Source organism: Mauremys reevesii, linkage group 1, assembly GCF_016161935.1.
Source record: "Mauremys reevesii isolate NIE-2019 linkage group 1, ASM1616193v1, whole genome shotgun sequence".
Classification (NCBI taxonomy): Eukaryota; Metazoa; Chordata; order Testudines; family Geoemydidae; genus Mauremys; species Mauremys reevesii.
Window position 1 is genome coordinate 21,888,758 of NC_052623.1, and position 26,756 is coordinate 21,915,513.

The 26,756-nt window shown below is 45.7% G+C and overlaps 1 long non-coding RNA gene across 1 annotated transcript; it reads left to right on the forward strand.

Moving 5' to 3' along the window:
* Positions 1-9,506: 9,506 nt before the first annotated feature.
* LOC120399416 lies at positions 9,507-17,000 on the forward strand. The gene is made up of 3 exons (XR_005595143.1): positions 9,507-9,627; positions 10,656-10,778; positions 16,695-17,000. It is a non-coding gene; the product is annotated as an uncharacterized LOC120399416 (long non-coding RNA).
* Positions 17,001-26,756: the final 9,756 nt, after the last annotated feature.

Genomic DNA, 26,756 nt, shown 5'->3' on the forward strand with positions numbered 1-26,756 from the left:
ACCTCTTCAAGCATTAACTCACAATTCCTCTGTGCTCAGGTGAGGTAGGCAGTTAAGAACCATTTGTGATGTTGCACTCCATATGTTTTATGGAAATATGCTTATGAGTGTGAATATGATGTAACCGGAATATACTTTATGCAAAAGGTATCTTGTAAAGTATCATAACAAAGGTTATAAACTACCGAATATATTCCTCCTATTTATATGCATGTATCATTCTTGTATCGGAATCTAAAAGTATGAAGTATAACTCTGAGGTCCTATTGTAATTATGCAAGGTGTGGGCCATTAATGGTGGTTTAGAATCTTGATGGCTCCCATTGACTAGAACAATTGGTTGCAAATGGTTTATTTACCTGCAAGCCTTCCTGTGTATGTGTGGGCCAACCCAGGAAGAATGGAAACTTGGGGTCTTACAGTGACATGTGTCCATGTCCATCCTAATACTTGTACTTTTGCATTGATGAGGTGGGGCTGGGGACAAGCACAGACAAAAGATTCCCGCCTTGTGCCGAAGCAATAAAAGGGGGTGGAGCAGGACAAAAGAGGCTGCCAGTCATGAGAAAACCCCTGCTTACCACCTGAGATGTCTTCTGGATCTAACAAAGACTGTACCGGGGAAAGGATGGGGCCCAGACTAGGAAGGAGTCTAGGCTGTGAAAGAAGCTTATTGGAACATCTCTGAGGGTGAGATTTTACCTGTAATCAGTTTCTTAATGTATTAGATTTAGACTTGCACGTTTTTGCTTTATTTTGCTTGGTGACTTACTTTGTTCTGTTGGTTATTACTTGAAACCACTTAAATCCTACTTTTTATACTCAGTGAAATCACTTTTGTTTATTAATAAACCCAGAGTAAGTGATTAATACCTGGGGGAGCAAACAGCTGTGCATATCTTTCTATCAGTGCTATTGAGGGTGGACAATTTATGAATTTACCCTGTATAAGCTTTATAAAGAGTAAAATGGACCTATTTGGGGTTTGGATCCCATTGGGAATTGGGTGTCTGGGTGCTGGAGACAGGTAACCTGCTGAGCTGTTTTCAGTTATGTCTGTAGCTTTGGGGGCATGGACCAGACCTGGGTCTGTGTTTGCAGCAGGCTAATGTGTCTGGCTCAACAAGGCAGGGTCCTGGAGTCCCCATCTGGCAGGGAAAACAGGCTCAGAGGTAATTTCAGCACATCAGGTGACAGTCCCAAGGGGATCTCTGTGACTGAACTCGTAACACCATTATCCCCCCATTATCCCTCTCTGCTTGTGCCTGCACCCAAACACTGGTCCTGATTCATGCTCTGCTCTTGCTGAACCCCTGCCTTTGCCCCTGTTCCCACCGTGCTCCTGCTCCGTGTTTGAACCTTGCCTCTCCTCCAGTCCCTGCCCTTACCTTGCTTCTGCCATCAGTTACCAGTCCTGGCTCTGACCCCAGCCTCTGACTCTGGCATGACCCCTTGACTCTGGTAATTGGCAGTAGACTCTGGTTCTGGCCCTCAGCTTTGTTCCCCAGTCTGGACACCTGCTCTGCCCACTAGACCTGACTCCTGCTCTGACTACTAGGCCAGACTGCCTACATCGCAGTCCACAGCAGCTTTCCCTACAGGCTGGCCACTTTGAGCTCCCCACCTGCTACTGCTTCCCAGCAAGAATCGGGGACCAGGGATGTAGACAAGGCCAACCAGGGAACAAAAAGGAGGTTCCTCGTTTTGCCTAGGAGTCCGGACTTAGCCCTTCCTTTCCAGCCCAGCACCCTGTATTAGCTTCCTCACAACCCAGGAGACTGGCCTGCCCTGCTGGCATAAGATGTCTCAGCACAAGACAAGATGTCTCCTAAAAACTAGAGGAATCCCCCTTTGCCACAGACACCCAGTCTGTTTAGTGGGTGATCAGCTCGAAGGTGTGAAGGCAGAGATCCTCTCTCACTGCTGGTAGTTTATTCAACTCCAGCTGGTCACAGCACAATGTGTTTTGCTTCCCAACTTCAGTCCCTGGCTCTCACATTAAACCCTTTCCTTTATCCACACCCGGTCACCTTCTCTCAATTTCCTGTTTTACACACTTCTACACTTGAGCCAGTAGGTGCCAGCAGATCTCCCACCAATACTACACCCGCTAATAACTCCAAACTCTGATTTCAAATTCGTACCATTTAAGGTACAAATACCACCAAGGAAATAGTAATTCATGGCTTTGACATCTTGTTAAATGTTAAATGTTGCCTTAGGGATTTGGGATGGCTATTTATTTCTGTTACGGGTTATATACGACAAGAACGTGAGCTCCAATTTTGCATTTTGTCTGTTTTAGCTTTGCTTTCACTCTTGACAGGGGCTCCATGTGAAGGCAGTAGACTTACTCCCCATTCTGACCCTTATTTACAGTAATGGAAGCTAATTCTGAATGTAACCAAGGCAGTGACAACTACTTTCCATCTAAACAATTGTCTCGCCAATTGACCCATCTTGATCCATGTCCAAGGACACATACTGCCATTCCAAACAGTTGTCACATACTTAACAGGAAAGTTCAACCAGAGCCTGACATACTGGCCTCAACTAGAACATGTGAAAATGAAGATCTCTTCCTGTACTGCCTCGATACAAAAGCTATCTGGAAGCTCCTGGGGAGCAGACCTTTCGGTACATCTGTATTGGCCCTGGAGTTTGCTCTGTGGTTTGGGGGTGTAGTCGCCACACTCAGCTTGTTGACACGGAGGTGAATTCAGGCACTCAAATTATTCATGGTTGCTTGAATTATACACCAACCTCCAGTTTGTATGTGCCAGCAGCTCTGCCAGATCTTCAATGAGATGCCAATGCTATTAAGTCTGCTTGGAGAGCTGCAACAGATGGAACCAACCTATTATATCTCCAGTTGGCCAATGCCCCATTCTCAGACAGGAAACCACACACAGCGCCAACTTGACAATCTGCTCTTATTCAGGGGAGGAATCCCAATATGCAGACCAGGGTGACACACAACAGCTGACGTCTTGACAGCCCTTTGCTACGGCAGCCCATGCACTCTTGGACAAGAGCGTTACTAGTCCTTTACCGTGCACAGATCATCAGCACCACCGGAAGCTGAAAACTGTGTTCTTACAGAGTAGAATCATTGGTAGGAAATAGTCCAATACACCATGTAAATTGAGGAGTCCATTGCTGCACTTGCCTCCTTGTAGACTGTAGGTCTATTTCCTTGATTGTAGATCCTGGGCCAGGCTCAACAGGCTACTCTCTGGCTCATAGAGAGTTGCCAGAGCTATGCCCAGGATTGGCCCGTCTTTCTCTCTATGCTGTGACCGTGGGGCAACGTTGCAGACAATAACTCCTGTGCTGGAAGAGTGCCCAGCCAGACATCTACAATCCCTAGCCTCCCTTGATACAGAGGCTGTCCTCTGGTTATGGAACTTGGACATGGAACTCTGATGTCTGCATACAAGAAGAAGTTTATATACAAACATAATAACTGACTCAAAACTGCCTGCTTGTTCTCAGAGCTAGTCTATGTAGCCATGCCCCGGTTACCGTCATCTTCCCTGTTCCATTTTTTTCTCTTTATTATACCTATTTGATGCATTCTTGTCTTAAATTAGTCCCCAAGGCCTTGACTCAAGAGACCGCCTAAAGCTCTGGGATGAAGACTGTGATTGACAGCTTCACTCCTCTGGCCCAATAGAACAATACAAGAAAGGTCGACTGTGGGGGAGACAGAACTTTCTTGAGGGCTGGTCTGTAGAATGAACTTCCCCCCAGGATCATAGCAGGCCTCACCAACTTCTGCTCCAGGAGCAAGGCACATTTCTTTGACCTGCCTTCTGCAAAATAAATACAGAACAACATGTATATTTAAAAATCACCAACAACCAAACAACCCCCCCCCAAAAAACCCTAATTCAAATCAAAACCACTACTACCCCCAAATCAGAACAAGACACTGCACTGCACACACTTCTCTTCCATGGCTCAGTGCACTACTGCAAGGTGCTCAGAGACTATGCTGGTAAGTGTGGTGTAAGAACCTATAGAGAAACAGAATAGAATATTTAAGCACGTGAGCAGTCACATTCAACTCAGTAGCAATGCTCATAGGCCTAAGCATTTGCAGGATCAGAGCTTTAGATTGCAAATTCTTTCCTGCAATGGCAGTGTCTCACTGTGTACAGATCTACATTATCTAGCAGTAGGGGGCCCTGATCCTGGCTGAGGACTATAGTAGTAGATGGCTCTCGGGGAATTTCTGCAGTAATCAGGAATCAGTGCCTAAATATTACAGTAAGTACCTTAGATAGACAGGCAGATGTATAGATTTTAGTGCCTGCAGTAATTACCATTTCACAGTGTTATATGGACTAGGTAATTGAGAGGAGTTAGATAAGTGGTCAGACAGGGGCTTTTAAAAATATTATTTAATTACAAATGATTCCTTTATCAGGAATGCCTTTAACAGGTGCAGATCACATGGATGAAAAGGTTAGGGTTTTGAAACATGAGTCAATTAACAAGTTGATTCCTGCATCTGGAATGCTATTAAAGTGGGCTCAGCTAAGCCCTGATCTTGGCACGAGCTCTGTATGGGCAGAGGGGCCTGCCCATGCAGAGGTATTTTCGGGCTCAGGTTCCCACTCTGGACAGATTCTCCATGTAGGTGATGTGATCTATACTCTTATAGAGGTCTGTGTGGTGGTGATAATGAAACAGAAGGGGAAAAAAATCCCAAGACACTATGGAAAAGAAATGTGATGCATATTTGCCCAGAGTTTCATAGAAGACTATGGGGCAATATTTTGTAGGGAAGGTTTTCATTATAAAATTCAAAAACCTAAATCCCCAACAAAATTTTTAGGGCCGCAGCGCTTGGATAAGATCCTGTGTTTTGTTTGTAGGGGGGAAAAGAGAGCACAGTAGAAATTTGAAATCATTTTACAATTTTGCAATATTTTACCATTTTACTCTACTGCAAGGCTGAAGGATGGGTTTCATTTTTCTTACGGGTCACCATTTTTTCCTTGTAGTATTTGTGGTGTAGCTATGTAATGTTTATGCCTTTCTTTCCTGTGTACTATAACTTTAAATCTCAAGGGGATCAGCTGTCCATTTTGTGTTCAGTTCAGTACAGACTGTACAGCTCAGCTCCTCAAAGGCAGTGGTTTTCAACCAGGGGTACATGTACTCTTGGGGTATGCAGAGGTCTTCCAGGGGGTACATCAACTCATCTAGATATTTGCCTAGTTTTAAACAGGCTACATAAAAAGCACTGGCAAAGTCAGTACAAACTAAAATTTCATACCGACAATAACTTGTTTATACTGCTCTATATACTATACACTGAAATGTCAGTACAATATTTATATTCCAGTTGATTTATTTTATAATATGATAAAAACGAGAGTCAGCAATTTTTCAGTAATAGTGTGGCTGTGACACTTCTGTATTTTTATGTCTGATTTTGTAAGCAAGTAGTTTTTAAGTAGGTGAAACTTGTGGGTATGCAAGACAAATCAGACTCCTGAAAGGGGTACAGTAGTCTGGAAAGGTTGAGACCTGCTGCTCAAAGGTATTTAGGCTCCTAACTTCTGTTTAAGTCAATGGAAATTAGGAGCCTAAATCCTCTGATTTGGGCTTTAGAGCTTGATACTGTGCTCACGGAAGTCAAAACACCCATTGGCATTAATGGTGCAGGATCAGAGCTTTAGTGAGGAGATGCACTACAATGAGACATTTTCCTCTCAGCTGACCTGCTCTAGCTCCTCAAACCCACAGCCAAGATCCTCTGCCATTTGGGATGTGGAGGTGAGAATGAGTTATTCTTAAATCACTATACTGCCTCCTGTAGGGATGCAGAACTGTCTGCTCTGCAGCCTGCCTGAATAGCACACTATCAGTCCCGCTTAGTGCTTTATACTGCCACCCATCATCATAGTATCCAGGGGGCAGATTTTCAAAAGTATTTAGGCACCTGAAGTTGCAGATAGGCACCTAGTAGGATTTTCAAAAATACCTAAGCAGGGTAGGTGCTAACTCCCACTGAGATCATGGAGAACGCTTTGTCCCCAGCTTCCATCTTGGGCTTTGTGGTTTGTATTCTCCCAGAGGCGCACAGCTGTTGTATTGGTTCATAGGCCACAATTTGGTCTTTGAAGTAGCTGGGGCTTGATCCATTAATTGCTCTGAAGATTAGGACTAAAGCCTTAAATTGGCATTGATAGCTGACTCGCCGCCAGGGTCTTGAGCATGGAGAAGGCAGGCAGCTGCAGTCTCCACCATCTGCAGCCCATGCATTTTCTTCACAGATGTAAGCAGGGCCTGAATGAGCTCTCCCTTGACATCTAGTAATGAGCTGGGGAGGAAGACTTCAGGCACTGACCTTGTTTGCATAGACATACCCACGATACCTATGTGTGCAGCATGATGGGGCTGCTTTGCCCAAATGATCACTTCTGGCTGCTGTTGGATTGCATGTCACTTTATTATTGTGGTGCAGGGGTAACAAAGTATGTTACCATTGTTGTGTGACTAAAGGGTAGCAGAACTGCGTTTGGCATGCCCTGATTGAAGGACTATTCCCCTCTATTCAACACTGGTGAGGCCACATCTGGAGTATTGTGTCCAGTTTTGGGCCCCCCACTACAGAAGGGATGTGGAAAAATTGGAGAGAGTCCAGTGGAGGACAACGAAAATGATTAGGGGGCTGAGCACATGACTTACGAGGAGAGGCTGAGGGAACTGGGCTTATATAGTCTGCAGCAGAGAAGAGTGAGGGGGGGATTTGATAGCAGCCTTCAACTACCTGAAGGGGAGTTCCAAAGAGGATGGAACTCGGCTGTTCTCAGTGGTGGCAGATGACAGAACAAGAAACAATGGTCTCAAGTTGCAGTGAGGATGGTCTAGGTTGGATATTAGGAAACACTATTTCACTAGGAGGGTGGTGAAGCACTGGAATGGGCTACCTGGGGAGGTGATGGAATCTCCATCCTTAGAGGTTTTTAAGGTCAGGCTTGACAAAGCCCCGGCTGGGATGATTTAGTTGATGTTGGTCCTTTGAGCGTTGAGCAGGGGGTTGGACTAGATGACCTCCTGAGGTCTCTTCCAACCCTAATCTTCTACAATGGGGGGGAGGGACAGCTCAGTGGTTTGAGCATTGGCCTGCTAAACCCAGGGCTGTGAGTTCAATCCTTGAGGGGGATACCTAGGGATCTGGGACAAGAATCAGTACTTGCTCCTGCTAGCAAAAGCAGGGGGCTGGACATGATGACCTTTCAAGGTCCCTTCCAGTTGCTCTAGGAGATAGGTATATCTCCAATTATTATTTTTTTATTCTATGATTCTATGACTTTCCTGCAGCTGAACGGCACTTGCTAAGCACGGGGCAGGAGTGCCAAAGCCAGTGGAGATGAGAGAGAGTGGGGATAGGATTTGTATGTGGTGTGCGTGCATACTGCCTAAAGGCCTTCCTCTCAGGGGCAGCTCTAGCAATTGCCCCGCCCCAAGCAGGGTGGCGCGCCACAGGGGGCGCTCTCATGGTCGCCAGTCCCGTGGCTCCGGTGGACCTCCTGCAGACGTGCCTGCGGAGGGTCCGCTGCTCCCGCGGCTCCGGTGGAGCATCCGCAGGCACACCTGCGGGAGGTCCACCAGAGCCGCCTGCCGCCCGAAGCGCGCGCCTGGCGCGCTGGGGTCTAGAGCCGGCCCTGCTTCCTCTTTTCTCTGTGTAATGACAGAGCTGATTAAGACTCAATGGAGGGTCCTTTGTTGCAGATCAATAGAGTTGAAATAACTGATAACCAGGCCCAAGCATTAAACCTGCTTTGGGACAGTGCCTCTGGTGAAAAAGGCGCCCAGCCTGTGCTAGTAGTGAGCCTCCCACTGTAACAGCTGAACTCACCGAGAGCTGTGGAACCTTTAGACATTCCAGAGCGTGCAGTGGAGCAGAGTGGCTGATGGTAGAGCGGCCAAAAAAGCAAGCAAGGTGGTGAACTCATGTGAATGCACCTCTGAACTCTGAGTCTTCACTGACCAAGGACAACTGTGAGTGGGGTGCAGTGGAGGGATGGGGGAAGGGCTGGTTAAAGGAACTTTTGTTGGACTTAAGAACCTGAAGCAAAAGACACTGCCCAGCTTACTCTGGGGTGGGTATTTTGCTCATGGTCTTATGCTTGTGGAACCATGCTTACGGTGTTTTCCCAAGTTAATGCTGGGTTACTGTCCCCTTTTTATTAAATGTTTCTTTTCTACACACACACTCAGTGCTTGCACACTCAGAGGGGACGTGTGTACAGGTACCCAGGGGGTGGTGTGTAATTTGCCCAAGTTACTGGGTGGGGCTTGATTCAGTTTTGTGTTGTACTGTTAAAAAGGAACCCCTAGATACTGAATCCAATCCTTGTTGCTGCAAGCTCCATCTGGCAGAAGGGTTACACATTCATCTTCAGAGACAGTGAACAGCAGTAATCCAGCCTGATAGTGACAAATACTTAGATCACTGTGCCCAGGTCTTCATCCAGGAGGAAGGGACTAAGTTTCCTCTTGAGCTGAAGTGCAAGAGGGCATTTTTAGGCAGTGACGTTACTGTCTATCCCTATATTTCTCCTTTAGGCCATTCAATGTCAGTTTCACTGTCATAGCATGGTGCATGTGCCTTGGTGCCTTCAGCTGTGGTACTGCAAAGGGTTCAGAGAAATCCCACCAAAGCCTGAGTCTCAGGCCAAATGCCTGCAGTCAGGCAGCTACATGTCTGTGGTAGCAAGTGAGCCTTTAAATCTGGAAGCTTCTGCACCAGCAGTGACTTGATTTTATGCAATGTCTCTCATGCTACAGTATCACTAAGCATGTCACTAAATCCTTGCACATCAAAGGAACAAAGTAAACCAAGGAAAAATGCAAAAGCTCTATTACAATTCAGTTTTAGTTAAAGGTGGCTTGACAGGTCTGGGGACTGCAGTCTTAGCTCACAGCAAAACTCACCTAGACCAAGGAGGAGCAGTGTGCAAATTTCTCTCGCTGCTGGGCAGCATACCTGCCCAGCAAGTATTAGGAAGGATTAGGCCCTGGATAGCTAACCAACTATTCACATTTAATACTGACTCTACCACCAATTTGCAAAGTGGCCTTAAGCAAGGTATTTAACCTGTTTGTATCTCAGCTTTCCTGTCTGTAAAATGGGGATAATATAGCTTACTGTAATGGGGTAGGGGCACAAAAGGTACGTAGCCTGTTGTTGTGTGTCTAGAGAAAGTGAATGAAGCTAAAAGAAATAACTGAAGCCAGGAGAGAAGATGGTCCTGGGGAATATTGTCCAGGAGGGTGAGGTATAGGAAAACCCAGAACATGTTCCTTTAAGGACCTGGGACCAGCAGCCTGGAGAATGGGTGGGGGCAAGGGTCCCTATCTCCCAGCCAGTGGAGACAGGTGCTTGGAGTTATTAGACCCACCTGGGGAGGTCACTAGAGTGATTAGTTGACTGGGTGAGTGACTAAAAAAGGAGCTCCTGCTCGTGTTCCTGAGAGCCAGAACTCAGGCAGGATGCTGCCCCAAGAAACAGGGCTGTGAAAACCCTGAACCTGAGCACAGAGTCTACCGGCCAGGACTGGAAACAGTCCCAAAAAGGTGGACTGTGATCCCTACAGCTGAAGGGTGAGTGGAAAGAGGCCATTTGGGAGTGGAGTGATATTTAATAATTTAGATCCCAGGAGAAGGGGGATATTGTTTCAAAGATCTTGGTTGTGACTGGATTAGGACTAGATTACCCGGATGTAGGAATAGAGCACACTGATTAAATTTGCAGATGATACAAATTTAGGGGGCATTGCCAACACTTTGGAAGACAGAGCTAAAATTCAGAGGGATCTTGATAAATTGGAGAACTGGGCTATAGACAACAAAATGAAATTCAGCAAAGACAAATGTAAGGTGCTACACTTAGGGAAGAAAAACCAAATGCACAAATACAGAATGGGGGATAACCGGCTTGGTAGCAGCACTGCTGAGAAGGATCTGGGAGTTGTGGTGGATCACAACCTCAACATGAGTCAGCAATGCAATGCTGTTGCAAAAAAAGCAAATGCATTTTTAGATTGCATTAACGGAGGCATAGCATGCAAGTCACAAGAGGTGATTATACCGCTCTACTTGGCGCTGGTTAGGACTCAGCTGAAGTACTGTGTCCAGTTTGGTCACCAATGTATAGAACGGCTGTAGAGAAACCGGAAAGGATCCAGAGGCGAGTGACAAAGATGGTCAAAGGGATGGAATACAAACCATAAGAGCAATGGCTGAAGGAACTGGGTATGTTTTAGTTTGGAAAAGAGGAAATTGAGGAGGGAACATGATAGCGGTCTTCAAATACTTGAAAGGCTGCCATAAAAAAGATGGAGGAAAGCTGTTTTCTCTTGCCACAGAGGGCAGACAAGAGGCAATGGGTTCAAACTACAGCATGGCAGATTTAAATTAAATCTCAGGGAAAACTTCCTCACTGTAAGAACAGTAGGACAATGGAACAGTGTCAAGGAGCTTCCACAACTTCCCTATGCTGGAGGTTTCCAAAAGGAGGCTGGATAGCTATCCGTCTTGAATGATTTAGACACAACAAATCCTGCATCTTGGAAGGAGGTTAGACTAGATGACCCTTGCAGTCCCTTCTAATCCTATGATTCTATTTCCAGGAACCTTTGGGGAAACTGAGGTAGGGGATTCCAGCGGCATGCTATAGCACAAGGGGGTGTGCTCGAGGAATGCAAACCCACCTACATTTATCTACCTTCCAGGGAGTTCTGAGGATTAATTGGGTAAGGTAGTGCTTTGCAAATATAAAGAACTAAGTACTAGTAAACTGCCCTCAGTTATACCCATGACAGGTGAGTTCACCAGGTCAAATAATTACAGGTCAAAAAGTGGGACTGTGCTAGTAAAATATGCAGAAGGCACAACATTGGAAGGCATTGCCAAAATGGAGGAAGACCAGAATATAATACAAGAAGAACTGGATGACCCAGAAAACTGGTATAATAGAAATGGGATGAAACTGAATAGTGCAAGGTCATGCACTTAAGGACTAACAATAAGAATTTTTGCTATAAGCTCAGCACTTACCCATTGCAAGAGACAGAGGAGGAGAAAGACCTGGTTGATCACAGAATGACTATGAGCCATCAATGTGATGCAGCCGTGAAAAAATGGGTAATGTAGTCCTAGGGATGCATCAGGGGAGGTATTTCCAGAAGAGATAGGGAAGTGATAGTTCCATTATACAAGGCATCTGGAACACTGTGTGCAATTCTGGTCTCCCATGTTTAAGAAAGATGAATTCGAAGAGGAATAGGTGCAGAGAAGGTTACTAGGATGATCCCAAGAATGGCAAACCTACCTTATGAGAAGAGACTCAGAGCTTGGCTTGTTTAATCTAACCAAATGAAGGCCAAGGGGAGATACGATTGCTCTCTATAAATACATCAGAGGGATAAATACTAGGGAGGGAGAGGAGTTATTTAAGCTAAGCTCCAGTGTGAACACAAGAACATACAGATATAAACTCGCTAACCATCACAGGAGTGAAGTTCTGGAACTGCCTTCCAAGGGGAGCAGTGGGGGCAAAAAAACTAACTGGCTTCAAGACTGAGCTTGATAAGTTTATGGAGGGGATGGTATGATTGCCTACAATAGCATGTAGCTGATCTGTGACTGCTAGCAGCAAATATCTCCAATGGCTGGTGATGGGACACTTGATGGGGAGGGCTCCAAGTTACTACAGAGAATTCTTTCCCAGGTGTTGGCTGGTGGGTCTTGCTCACATGCTCAGGGTCTAACTGGTCTCCATATTTGGGGTTGGGAAGGAATTTTCCCCCAGGCCAGATTGACAGAGACACTGGGAGGTTTTCACTTTCTTCTGCAGCACGGGTCACTTGCAGTTTTAAACTAGTGTAAATAGTGGATTCTCTGTAACTTGAAGCCTTTAAATCATGATCTGAGGACTTCGGTAACTCAGGCAGAGGTTAGGCGTCTATTACAGGAGTGGGTGGGTGAGGTTCTGTGGCCTGCAATGTGCAGGAGGTCAGACTAGATGATCACAATAGACTTTAAGACCAGAAAGGACCATGAGGGGTCAGACTAGCGTGAGGGTGCATCTCCAGACCCTTTTTAAGAGTAAAGTGACTGTGCTTAAGAAATTCCTTTGCTAAGCCCGTGTTCCTTGCTTGCCTGTCACTTTGTATCTGAAGGGGTTAAGCTAGAACCCAGAGTAACCACAGCTAGGTGGATATTTGGAGGAGCAAGTTTGAGCAACTGGGATCTTGGGAGGTCTGAGACATTGGTTCCAAGGATTAGGATGAATGAACTTTGGGGTCTCACATCCCAAGGAAGTGACCAGACAAGAAGTCTGTACCTGGGCAGATGCCCTATGGACCCAGAGCTAAAAACAGTGACTAAACTCTACCTAGACCCAGGGAGCTTAGACGCACCTGAGATCTAGTGGTTGGATCCACTCACAACAGACTGGTGACTGTCTGGAAGATGGACGAGGCCAGGCTGTAGCAATCCAGTCTTGATTTAAAGCTTTCATTGATGGCAAATCCACCACATTCCCCAGGTAGGTTGTTCTGATGGCTAATTACCCTCAGTCTTAAAATGTTGTTGTGTCTTATTCCAGCCCGAAGTTGTCTAGCTTCAGCTTCCAACCATGGGATCTCATTATGCCTTTCTGCCAGGTGTTAGGATGTGATAAGCACCTAGACAGATAGTTGCGTGAATCACAGAAAGCTCGTATTACGGCTTATCTCTTCCTATGTCAAAAAGTGGCTAAGCAGAGACACTTGTAACTGCTGCACTTTCTGGGTTATTTCCCAGGAGAGTCCAATTAGAAGCAAATGACAATATTCCTGAAGGAGGGTGGGAAGGAAATCAGAAGTGACTGCAGCTTGGTCTGTTAAGTGGCAGTGGGGAGGGCAGACTCTTTGGAGGGGTTGCAGGTGGGAATAGCTGGAGTAGTACAACTAATAAGGCCACTGAAGCAAACAGCAAAGAGAGGTTTGAGACAGCTAGACATTTTCAAGGAAAAAGATGGAACTAAAGGACAGAGTGACAAATTAGAGAAGTGGGACGGAGACGCTGAAGCTGGAGAGGCGTGTGTGTGTGCGGGGGGATAACCTTTTCTTGTCCAGTAACTTCCTTATGTTCAGGAGAAAACGTTCCCAGTGCCCATGTTTTATGGAACTTAATGGAAGAGTCTGTAACGGATGGTGCTTCATCCTGTAAATATGGCTGTTGCCGCTGTTATAACTGCTACACTCGGCATGTGCTGTACTGTCTCCTGGTCATGCCATTTATGTGCCTTTCAGCTACAGCAGGGGCAACCAACCTGTGGCTCCAGAGCCACATGCGGCCCTTCAGAAGTTAATATGCGGCTCCTTGTACAGGTACCGACTCCAGGCTGGAACTACAGGCGCCAACTTTCCAATATGCTAGAGAGTGCTCACTGCTTAACCCCTGGCTGTGCCACAGGCCCTGCCTCCACTCCACCCCTTCCCGCCCCCTCCCCTGCAGAGCCTGCCATGCCCTCGCTCCTCCCCTCTTGCCCCCAGAGCCTCCTGCATGCCACAAAACAGCTGATGGGGAGGGAAGGGGAGGTGATGATTGGCGGGGCTGCTGATGGGTGGGTGGCACTGGGAGCAGTGGGGAAGCTGATGGGGAGCAGTTGACATATTACTGTGGCTCTTTGGCAATGTGTATTGGTAAATTCTGGCTCCTTCTCAGGCTCAGGTTGGCCACCCCTGAGCTATTGTCTACTCTGTGTTTGCCAATGAGGAGCCATCCTTCTGTGGTCCCCTCCATTGACCTCATCCCTTCAGTTTGCTACTTATTGCCCCTTAAAATCTCACTTTCCACATTACGATGAGTGGCATGCGTTTAAAAGAGATGTTAAAAAGCAAGAGCAATGCCTTTAGCTTTTTATAACGAACTAGAACATTTGACCTATTTTACTCCCCCTTGGTTACTTCTCTCCTTTTAATAACTCAAATAAAACTGCAGGAGCATTGCATTTCATCTTGTCTGGACTGTTATATTTAATCTCCCGCGTGGGCGGAGGTACATGGGGAGGAGGGAAGGGCTCAGAAGCCTGAAAATGTGAGAGATGACTCTCTTTAGTTCTTTTGATTTCACAGAAAGTTGCCAGAGAGGCTTTAATTAGGACCTATCAAAAGTGATCAGGAAAAAGGGTTGTCCAGTTGTTAGGCACTGCTAAGCTTTTTGGAATTCGGAGGGTTTTTGCATTATGTGGAAATTTATTCATGCTACCAATTTTACAGCTGTGTTCCCGTAGATTCTGCACATCTATCTGCATGAGAAAGCTGTTCTATCATCTGCAGCTTGCTTGATCTGTAATTTTCTTGCTGGTATATGTAGCGGGACTCGTGCATCTCTTGGTGGAGATTGGATTTTCACTTTTACATTCGTGCTAAAAACATTACACTTGTGTGCTGAATATTACTTTTGTATCTTCTGGACTCTTGTAAAGTAGTTTTAGAAACCGACAGAGTCCTTGGTATCCACTCCATTGTGTAAAACACAAGAACAATAAATGACCATATGATATACCCCTCATGGGAAAGCCCTGTACAATTCAAGAGGAAAATTATAACTTTTTGATGGGATTTTGGAACCATAGTACAAAAATTAATATAAACTATATTTCTGCTGTAGAACTCTATGTTGGGTCAAAAATGCTGTAAAAAGGACATTGTTCTCTGTTTGATTCTATAGATTTTTAGAGTGGCTTCTATTGTAGTCAATGGGACAATTTGCATATGTCATATAGACCTAGGACTGACTGGAAGGGACCTGTTGGGTCATCAAATCCAGCCCCCTGCTATCGCAAGAAACCCCATCCTGTGACATCTTTCATAAATTTATCAGATTCCATCTTAACTCTAGTTAGGTTGTTGGTGGGAGGCTGTTTGAGAACCTCATGCCTCTGATGGTTAGAAGCCATTGTCTAATTTCCAGCCTATCCTGGCCAGTTTATCCCCATTTGTTCTGGTCTGAACAGTTTCCTTTTAATCACTCTTCTCCCTCCCTGATGTATTTACAGAGAGCAATCAGCTCCCCTTTCAGCCTTTGTGTTAGTAGTCGAAACAAGCCAAGTTCTTTTAGTCTCTTATCAGAAGATAGACCCTCCAGTCCCTGGACCATCCTAGTATAAATTTATCTTTCTTGAACATGGGTGACCAGAGTTGGACACAACATTCCAGATGAGGTTTTATTGGCACCTTGGACAGTGGCATTAATACTTCCCTATCTCCACTGGAAATACACCTCACTTGATACATTCTAGGATGGCACTTGCCTTTTTCACAAACACATCACATTGGTGGCTCATAGTCATCATGTGATTGACCAATACACCCAGGTCTTTCTCCTCCTCTGTCACTTCCAATTCATAAGGCCCCCTCTGTAAGGCCCAATGGGTCTCAAACCCAGGCCAGAAGAGCTACCCAGCAGCAAACACCTCTAAGCTGCCACCCAGTGGCAACTGTAACTAGCTTGCACTCCACAACTTGCTGTGGACACAGACCATGGGAAGTCCCACCTTAAGGGATTTGAGAGGCAGCATCATCAGGGCTCCTGGTTGGCTCCCTGTCCTATATAAACCCAAGGGCTAGGGCATTCCAGGAAGTGTCCAGGCAACTGTAGTGTTCCTGTATCTGCCATGACTGTTCTTGAACTCCTGGCTTTGAACGCAGCTTGATTTGGACCTTACGTCCTGATCTGGACCCCAAAAGCTGACTCAAACTCTGATCCTTGGTATCAACCCCATTCTAGAACATGACTATGAACTCCTCTGCTACTCTCAGCCTCAGGTTTGACCCTACTATGAGCCTTGCTCCTGAATGCCCTTGTTGGGATCCTGCTGCCTAATTTATAGCAGAAACTTTTATCATTCCCTAAATCAATGACCTTCATTTTGTACTATTAAATTTCATCCCATTTCCATTATTTCAGTCTGTGAGGTCATCCAATTCTTTCTGTATAATATTTGGATTTCCCTCTGTATTACAACTTTGTCATCAGCAAATTTCATTAGCACACTCCTACTTCTTGTGCCAATATCATTAATGAAATTATTAAATAAGATCAAGACTGATCCTTGAAGAACTCCACTAGGCCTAGTCTACACAGCGGGTGGGGGGGGGGGCCGGAAATCGATCTAAGTTACGCAACTTTAGCTATGTGAATAACATAGCTGAAGTTGACATACTTAGATCTACTTACCGCGGTGTCTTCACTACGGTGAGTTGACTGCTGCCATTCCCCCGTCGACTCTGCCTGTGCCTCTCGCTGAGCTGGAATACAGGAGTCGACGGGAGAGCGCTCAGGGATTGGTTTATTGTGTCTAGACTATTTGCTCCTCATGGCGCACCATTCCTGCTCCACCAGTCTGGAAATAGAACAGGGCCCATGCCCCTGTTTCTTCCCCACTCTTCTTTTGGATGATTTGTTTGCTGGTGGAAGAAGGGTCTGTTCACGTTGTGGGTTACTATTTTGGATTGACCCTTACAATGGGTAGGAAGGATTTTTGTGTGTGACCACTCATGTCCCTGTATAAGAGCCAATCATAATATAGCCCTCATTGAGGGAATTCTCCAATAAATTGGAGAAGACCTCTCCAGCGGTGCTTTACAGGCTTCCTCTCCTGTACACATTGTTTGTAGATCTTGGCAAATCAGATACCACATATGGAATGAAGCTCTAAGTTGTTCATTCACTGATGTGTCTGCAGCAATCAGGACCTTTGTGAATGCCGAAGAGTATGCAGTGTTCAAGAAACCAGCAAAAGTATCCTTGGCTGTCCACCTCCCTGCCCCAAACTACTGTCAGACCGTTTAGCACACCCTACGCGCTGTTAAATGTGCATTGATTATCTGGCTTTAACAGCATCAACATTCACTCCATCAATGTTCAGACACCACTTTGGGAAATAAATATCCATAAATCATTCTGCTAACATGACCCACCAAAAGAAGGGCAAATGATCTGAAGTAAGAATGTCTGAAATATATTCTAAATCAAGAAGCTATGTCTCATTAATCTTTTAAACATAACATGAGCTGAATAGAAAAGAAGTGACCTACATGGCCGCACGCCATGTTGAAGGAGGGCATGTAGGGCTAAGGCTCTGACTGAGCAGAGCAATCACGTACAGGTTTGGCTTTCCACATGTTCTTGCTTAAGTGCTTTGCTGAATAGAGATGGGATGACTCATCTGCTTAAGTCAGCATTTCTCAAACTGACAGTCCGACCCAAAACGGGGTCGCAAGACTAGTGTAGGGGGGTCATGAAAGCAGTAGCTGCTGGATGGGGAGCCCAGCTCTGAAGGCAGCACTGCTGCCAGCAGCAGCGCAGAGGTAAGGGTGGTATGGTGGGGTGGGGTCATCATTTTTTCAGGGTGAGGGGTTGTCACGGCCTGAAATATTTTCATAGGGGGTCCCAACAAAATAAGTTTGAGAACTCCTGGCTTAAGTGCTTTGCTGAACTGGGGGCCTAAGTTCTGCCCCAAAGAAACAGGGCTACGGACACAGGATTTTTACATGGGATGGGGGAAGGAATCCCCACTGCTAATGCAGCCTCAGGGTTGCAGGAATGTGACTCTGAGGAGCCACCTCTCCTCCCCACCCACAGGGGAAATGATTATTTGTATTACGGTAGTGCCTGGAGGCTGCCGCTGCACTCATTGTATAGTAATAGACAGTCCCTGCTTCAAGGAGCTACAATCTGTACAGACAAGGCAGAGAGAATGTTGTTATCCCCATTGTACAGATGACAGAGACTACGGGCTGGCTTTTTAAAGGTACTTAGATGCTTAACTCTCCCTGAAATCAATGGGCATTAGGTACCCGGTACCTTTAAATCTGTCCCTAGAGTGAATGGCCCACGGTCACACAGGATGGCTGGGTTCAGTTCCTAGCTCTGCCACAAATCTTGTGACTTACAAGTTCAGTGCCTTGAATAAAAACAATGGCTCCAATACTCCAGCCCTACCCCTAGGGTGGGAGAGTTGGTCTAATGGGAAGGGCCTGGGTGTGGGACTTGGAGAAATCTGTGTTCAATTCTCAGCTTTGCTATAAGCTCCTGTGTGACTGTGGGCGGGTTTTAACTGACCCAGTGCCTTCATTCCCCTTCTGTGAATGGGGGAGGATACCCCTCCCCCAACTGGTCAATGCCACAGGGTCTGGGAAAACGCACCAGGGAAGGGAGAAATCTCTTCTGCCTGCCTGCGTTGCTCACTTCCCCGCCTCTTGGAGGAGGGCGACCACTTGATGTGCTGAGGGACTTCTACCCCCTCAGCCCATGGAACAGCAGAGCTCACCTCTCTCTTTCTTCTCGCTCCCCTTTCCCTCCTATAAGGGCCAGGTGGATTCCTGGAGCACTCATAGGCTGACCAGATAGCAAGTGTGAAAAATCAGGACGGAGGTGGAGTGGGGGCTAATAGGTGCCTATATAAGAAAAAGCCCCAAAAATTGGGACTGTCCCTATAAAATCGGGACATCTGGTCACCCTAAACACCCAGCCCTCCCACTCCCGCAGCTGCAGCTGGCTGCAGGTCGTCCTCCTCCCGACAAAGAAACTCTCTCTTGGCCCAGCTTCCATCTTTGGAGAGGGGTTGGGGGACATACTCCCAGCTGCCCCCCCTCACTACCTCACCCAGCTCCAGGAAGGGAGTTGAGCCGCTGGGGAAGAAGAGGAACAAAGCAAAGGGGCAGGAGAGTGAGATAGCACAGCACTGCAGGGCATGGAGTATGCAGACCTCCCACACGCCCATGTTTTGTAGACATAGCTGTCTGACGGTAGAAGGACAGGGGCACAGTAGGCCCTTCATTGCAAAGATCCAGCACACAGACCAAGAGTACAGTGTCTTCTCTAGGAAGACTGAACTTGGAGCCATTGGCAAGAGGGTTGTTTAGGTGCAAGTGTCCCACACTTCACACAACAGTGAGGGGGGTATAGTGAGACACAATGACAAGACATTCTGCTTATCACACTTTCACCAGCATGTCTTAATTTTTATCTGAACTCTGACCTGGTGAAAGGAGCCAGACTGACAGGTTATCAAGAGAACTGCTCCAGCATGGATAAGGCCCTATCAAATTCATGGTCCATTTTGGTAAATTTCACAGTCATAGTATTTTTAAAATATTGAATTTCATGGTTTCAGATATTTAAATCTTAAGTTTCATGATGTTGTAACAAAGCATGACTATGTATTTAAAAACCTAAACATGTAAAGCTTGTAAGTCAGCATTTCTCAAACTGGGGGCCCCGACCCAAAAGGGGGGTATTGTCGGTGGTACTGCCACCCTTACTTCTGTGCTGCCTTCAGAGCTGGGCAGCTGGAGAGCAGCAGCTGCTGGCCAGATGCACAACTCTAAAGGCAGTGCCGGCAGCAGCAGCACAGAAGTAAGGATGGCAAGACCATACCATGCCTTCAGAGCTGGGCTCCTGGCCAGCAGCTGCCATTCTCCAGCCACCCAGCTCTGAAGGAAGTGCAGAAGTAAGGGTGGCAATAGCACAGCCCCCCTACAATAGCCTTGCAAAGCCCTTTTGTGTCTTGACCTCCAGTCTGAGTAAAGGACAAAAGTACAAATTTCACGGGGGAGACCAGATTTCCCAGTCCATGAGGTGTTTTTCATGGCCGTGAATTTGGTAGGGCCCTAAGCATGGACAACTCAGGAAGTACTTATAGACCTCTAGGAACCAGAACACCTGGTTCCATTCCTAGCTCGATCACTGACTCGTCTTATCCTGGTCAGGCTGTGTCACTGTTCTGTGCCTCAGTTTCCCAGTAAAACAGGACGATAATGTGCTTTGAAATCTACAAATGACATGCCCTATATGCATGAAAATGATCAATGCTGCTTATTCTCATTAACATTAATTCAAAACAAAGCAACTTGCCCATTAGCTAAAATAAAATGAGTGCATTTGATGGAAACCAAACAAGATTAGAAAAAGCAACAGTTAAAGCTTTTCTGCTCATGCTCCTTTGAAATGCAGTCAACTAAAACCAAACGTGATGCAGCAGGCAGAGTCCTGCAGAGCTTTAGTGGCATGTTCCTAAATATGTTTAGTAGAGGAACCACTTGGACGGAGGATCAGGCCCTAAGTCTTTGTGAAAATGTATGAAATATTCTCATCATAAACAGTAAAGGATAAAATAGGAACGGTCTAAACTAGATTAAGGACTGGATGCCGTGCGCCTCAGCAAAGAGGCTAATGTTTAATGGCTGTTTCCTGTAGTGAAAAATTGTCTGGCTATCACTTCTTAAATCATAGCGGTTTGCTCTATTTTCATTTCGGGGGCTCTGAGAAATTAACTTCAGCTAAGGCTCCAGCCGCCATCACTGGAATGGACTGTAAAGCGTAGCCCTGTCACTTTCCATCTTCCTTTCTGTAAATGGACGATATTCTTCTCCCTTTATTGGGTTGCTGGAAGGCCGGTTTATTTTGCAGTTCATCACCAGATTTTTTTTTTCTCCTTTTGTTTTTTTTTTATCACCCCATGATGTCGTGTTGCAGAACAATAACATTGCGTCTTCCAGTCACTTTTGGGAAAATCTAAACCACCCATGGGGCATTTGTACCTTTAAACACATTTGATATTTTGCAGGGCTCTGCTCTTTACTGGCAGAAAGCATTTGAGTCAAAACCATTTCCTTCTTCAAATAGCCTCTCACAGTAATCCATTCCTGAATGTGACTCCATATTTGCCGATCCCGTCAATTACGCTATTCTAGACTGGGCCACACTCCAATAGGTTGCTCTTTCAGGAGCCCCTAAAGTACCCAGAAGCGACTGGACAACTTGATGCGTCTGGTACCTGAACCAATTACATAAGTGTGGTGGAGGATCATCCTCTGACTTGGATTTAGCAAGAGAAGAGAAAGCATGAATGGGAATGCATAAAGCAGGGACCAGATTAAAACACCGGGCCAGGTCCTTGGAGTGATGCTGACTTACACCAGCTGAGGATCTGGCCCATTGTGTTCCAAAATCCTCCTTGGTTTTAGGAGGTGTAACTGCTGCACTACCTGAGGGATCGTGTTCTGTGTCCCTGTCAAGACAATGCAGGTTGTCCATCTCCATTTAAAATTATCTGGGGTCTAATCCAAAGACCACTGAAGTCAAAAGGAGTCTTTTCACTGAATTCAGTGGACTTTGGATCACCATGACCCTGAAAAGTTCTCCCCCTCCCCACCCCCAGGCCAAAGTTCACCTGTGGCATCTGAGAATGATCCTTCAGAGCGAGGCTCGACATTTGATTTCCCTTTCTGGTTGTTACAATGGATTAAATGTACCCCGCACAAGCCCTTCAGTGCCACTTCCCTCCGGGAGCTGTATGCAGGTGCGGGGGTCGCTGGCAGAGAGGCCGTGCAGGCAGTTTCAGCCTCTCCGACACTAGAGCTGGTTGAAACGGTTTGGATTTTGAAATGTCAACAAAACTTTGTCATCAATTTCAAACTTGGACAAAAATTGGCAAACAAGTAACATTTCATGAAATGTTTAGGGATTTTTGCCCAGCTACGGAGCTGCTCGCCATTGTTCAAAGTGTCATTGAAAATATTTGACACTGTAAACAAAATTTAAAATGACAAAACCTTTTCAACTCAATATAGACAGCTGCAGCGGCACAGGCGCCAGCAAACAGAGCTCTAAACAGGGGAGTTTGAGTGGGACTTCTGTTGGAGGAGAAGGTATTTGTAGCTATTTGTAGTTGCAGTTGTATGTGTGGAGGCTGGTAGGGGCAGTGTGCTAGGGGAGAAGCTGAGCCTTGAGTAGGGGGCAGATCTTCTCTGACTAGGGGTCCTATAAAGGTAGCCAGCCAGTCAGGCAGCGGCATAGACAGCTGCAGCAGCACAGGAGCCAGCAAACAGAGCTGTAAATGGGAGTTTGCAGGGGGAGTTTGGGGGAAGACTAAGAGAGGCAGGCAGAGGAACATACAGGCTACTGAAGGAAGTGTGCAGTGTTCTAGCTGTGTCTTAGTGCTTGTTGGGGGTTTGTGTTGCTGTGGGTGGTGGTGTTTTGGTTTGGTCTGTGTTTCATAGACTTTAAGGTCAGAAGGGACTATTATGATCATCTAGTCTGACCTCCTGCACAATGCAGGCCACAGAATCTTACCCACCCACTTCTATAACCTATGTCTGAGTTATTGAAGTCCTCAAATTGTGGTTTGAAGACCTCAAGCTGCAGAGAATCCTCCAGCAAGTGACCCATGCCCCATGCTGCAGAGGATTTAGGTGGGAAGCGTATGACAGATACAGAGGCAGCAGTTGTAGTGACCCAAGCAGTGGAAGACACTGGCCTGTAACCAGAGCTGATCCAGAGAACAGAAGGGTGTGCTGTCTGCCCGGTGCTAAGATACAGGGTGTGGACCTGAGGCTGAAGAGGATTCTAACGGGAGCGGAAGAGAATCCACTGATTGTCCTTCATGTGGGAACGATTGATACAACTAGGTTCTCGCTGGAACGTATCAAGGGAGACTATGCCAGGCTGGGGAAGTCACTTAAGGAAATCGAGGCTCAGGTGATTTTCAGTGGGATTCTGCCTGTTCCTAAAGAAGGGCAACTAAGGTATGACGAGATTATAACAATCAACAGATGGCTCAGGCAGTGGTGCTATAAGGAGGGCTTTGGGACGTATGGCCACTGGGAAGCATGCATGGACAGAGGACTGTTCTCTTGGTATGGACTTCACCTGAGTAGGGAGGGAAATAGACATCTAGGATGGAGGCTGGCACAACTGATTAAGAGAGCTTTAAACTAGGAATTGGGGGGAGATGGTTGGGAGATGTCCAGGTAATCTCCACGCTGGATTTTAACATTGAGAAGGAAGAAAACGAAGAAAGAAAGGATACTGTCGTGGGTAGGAGAATGGACATACAGAGGAAGGGTACTGTAGATACTATTCTAATAGGTGATACTGGCAGTAGAATGTCTGGGCCTAATCAGGTAAAGAATGTGAGTGAAGCCAAACAGCAAGCATTAAGATGTTTGTACACCAATGCGAGGAACCTAGGTAACAAAACGGAGGAACTAGAGTTACTGGTGCAGGAAGTGAAACCGGATATTATAGGGATAACAGAAACATGGTGGCATAGTAGTCATGACTGGAGTTCAGGTATTGAAGGGTATGTGCTGTTTAGGAAAGACAGAAATAAAGGCAAAGATGGTGGAGTAGCATTGTATATCAATGATGAGGTAGACTGTAAAGAAATAAGAAGGGATGGATGGATAAGACAGAGTCTGGGCAAAAATCACATTGGGGAAGAAAACTACTAGAGCCTCCCCTGAGATAGTGCTTGGGGTGTGCTATAGACCGCCGGGATCTGATTTGGATATGGATAGAGACCTTTTTAATGTTTTTAATGAAGTAAATACTAATAGGACTTGTGTGATCATGGGACACTTTAACTTCCCAGATATAGACTGGAGGACAAATGCTAGTAGTAATAATAGGGCTCAGATTTTCCTGGATGTGATAGCTGATGGATTCCTTCACCAAGTAGTTGCTAAATCAACATGAGGGGATGCCATTTAAGATTTGGTTTTGGTGAGTAGTGAGGACCTCATAGAAGGAATGGTTGTAGGGGACAACCTTGGTTTGAGCGATCATGAGCTAATTCAGTTTAAACTAAATGGAAGGATATACAAAAATAGATCTGTGACTAGGGTTTTTGATTTCAAAAGGGCTAACTTTAAAAAATTAAGGAAATTAGTTAGGGAAGTGGATTGGACTGAAGAACTTGGGGATCTAAAGGTGGAGAAGGTCTGGAATTACTTCAAGTCAAAGTTGCAGAAACTATCAGAAGCCTGCATCTCAAGAAAGGGGAAAAAATTCATAGGCAACAGTTGTAGACCAAGCTGGATGAGCAAGCATATCAGAGAGGTGATTAAGAAAAAGCAGAAAGCCTACAAGGAGTGGAAGATGGGAGTGATCAGCAAGGAAAGCTGCCTTATTGAGGTCAGAACATGTAGGGATAAAGTGAGAAAGGCCAAAAGCCATGTAGAGTTGGACCTTGCAAAGGGAATTAAAACCAATAGTAAAAGGTTCTATAGCCATATAAATAAGAAGAAAACAAAGAAAGAATTAGTGGGACCGCTAAACCCTGAGGATAGAGTGGAGGTTAAGGATAATCTAGGCATGGCCCAATAGCTAAACAAATACTTTGCCGCAGTCTTTAATGAGGAGCTTAGGGACAATGATAGGATGACAAATGAGAATGAGCATATGGAGGTAGATATTACCACATCCGAGGTAGAAGCCAAACTCTAACACCTTAATGGGACTAAATCGGGGGGCCCAAATAATCTTCATCCAAGAATATTAAAGGAACTGGCACATGAAATTGGAAGCCCGTTAGCAAGAATTTTTAATGAATCTGTAAACTCAGGGGTTGTGCCGTATGACTGGAGAATTGCTAACATAGTTCCTATCTTTAAAAAAAGGGGAAAAAGTGATCCGGGCAACTACAGGCCTGTTAGTTTGACTTCTGTAGTATGCAAGGTCTTGGAAAAACTTTTGAAGGAGAAAGTAGTTAAGGACATTGAGGTCAATGGTAATTGGGACAAATTACAACATGGTTTTACAAAAAGTAGATCGTGCCAAACCAACCTGATCTCCTTCTTTGAAAAGGTAACAGATTTTTTAGACAAAGGAAACACAGTAGATCTAATTTACCTCGATTTCAGTAAAGCATTTGATACGGTTCCACATGGGGAATTATTAGCTAAATTGGAAAAGATAGGGATCAATATGAAAATTGAAAGGTGGATAAGGAACTGGTTAAAGGGGAGACTACAACGAGTCATACTGAAAGGTGAACTGTCAGGCTGGAGGGAGGTTACTAGTGGAGTTCCTCAGGGATCAGTTTTGGGACCAATCTTATTTAATCTTTTTATTACTGACCTTGGCACAAAAAGTGGGAATGTGCTAATAAAGTTTGCAGATGACACAAAGCTGGGAGGTATTGCCAATACAGAGAAGGACCGGGATATCATACAGGAAGATCTGGATGACCTTGTAAACTGGAGTAATAGTAATAGGGTGAAAAGTGCAAGGACATGCATTTAGGGATTAATAACAAGAATTATTGTTATAAACTGGGGACGCATCAATTGGAAGTAACAGAGGAGGAGAAGGACCTCGGAGTATTGGTTGATCACAGGATGACTATGAGCCACCAATGTGATATGGCTGTGAAAAAAGCTAATGTGGTCTTGGGATGCATCAGGCGAGGTATTTTCAGTAGCGATAAGGAGGTGTTAGTACAGTTATATAAGGCACTGGTGAGACCTCATCTGGAATACTGTGTGCAGTTCTAGTGTCCCATGTTTAAGAAGGATGAATTCAAACTGGAACAGGTACAGATGGGCTACTAGGATGAGCCGAGGAATGGAAGACCTGTCTTATGAAAGGAGACTCAAAGTGCTTGGCTTGTTTAGCCGAACCAAAAGAAGGCTGAGGGGAGATATGATTGCTCTCTATAAATATATCAGAGGAATAAATACCAGCGAGGGAGAGGAATTATTTAAGCTCAGTACCAATGTGGACCCAAGAACAAATGGATATAAACTGGACACTAGGAAGTTTAGACTTGAAATTAGATGAAGATTTCTAACCATCAGAGGAGTGAAGTTCTGGAATAGCCTTCCAAGGGGAGCAGTGGGGGCAAAAGACATATCTAGCTTCAAGACTAAGCTTGATAAGTTTATGGAGGGGATGGTATGATGGGAATAGCCTAATTTTGGCAATTAATTGGTCTTTGACTATTAGTGGTAAATATGCCCAATGGCTTGTGATGGGATGTTAGAAGGGGTAGGATCTGAGTTACTACAGAGAATTCTTTCCTGGGTGTCTGGCTGGTGAGTCTTGCCCACATGCTCCGGGTTTAGCTGATTTGGGGTCGGGAAGGAATTTTCCTCCAAGGCAGATTGGCAGAGGCCCTGCGGGTTTTTCGCCTTCCTCTGCAGCGTGGGGCATGGGTCACTTGCTGGAAGATTCTCTCCATCTTGAAGTCTTTAAACCATGATTTGAGGACTTCAATGGCTGAGACACAGGTCTGATACAGGAGTGGGTGGGTGAGATTCTGTAGCCTGCGTTGTGCAGGTGGTCAGACTAGATGATCATAATGGTCCCTTCTGACCTTAAAGTCTATGATTCCATGATTCATGGACTTCCCCTCCAGTTTTAACCCTACATACCCTGGAGGGCTCTCCATTTTGGCTCAACAGGTTGGCATGTTAAGGCCAGGAGATCTGTGCTTGCCTATCTCCAGCAGAAAGCCGTGAAGAAACAGGTGAGAAGTCTTGCAGCCCCACAGCCTGCCTGTAAACTGAGGAGTAGGCTCCATCCTCTGTCCCTCACAAAACCTGATGACTCTGCTTTTGTGAGGAGTGGTTCATTTGCCCCTCAGCTTGTTGGTCATTGGAGTTTTAGGAGTCACATGGGAAACAGCATGGTCCTGTGAATAGGGCATCTGCATTCCATTCCTGATTCCACCCCGACCTGTTATGCAATTATTTTTTTCATTTCACCTTCCTGTGCCCCTGTCTCCCTTCCCACCATTTCTCTTTATTTAGATCGGTAGCTCTTCAGTGCTGGGACTGTCTCACTATGTGTTTGTACAGTATCAAGCACCAGGGAGCCTCTACGTGCTACTGTCATAATGGCACTAACAACATATAGCCTTTGTTCATTGCAATTTTGCTTTTAGACACTTT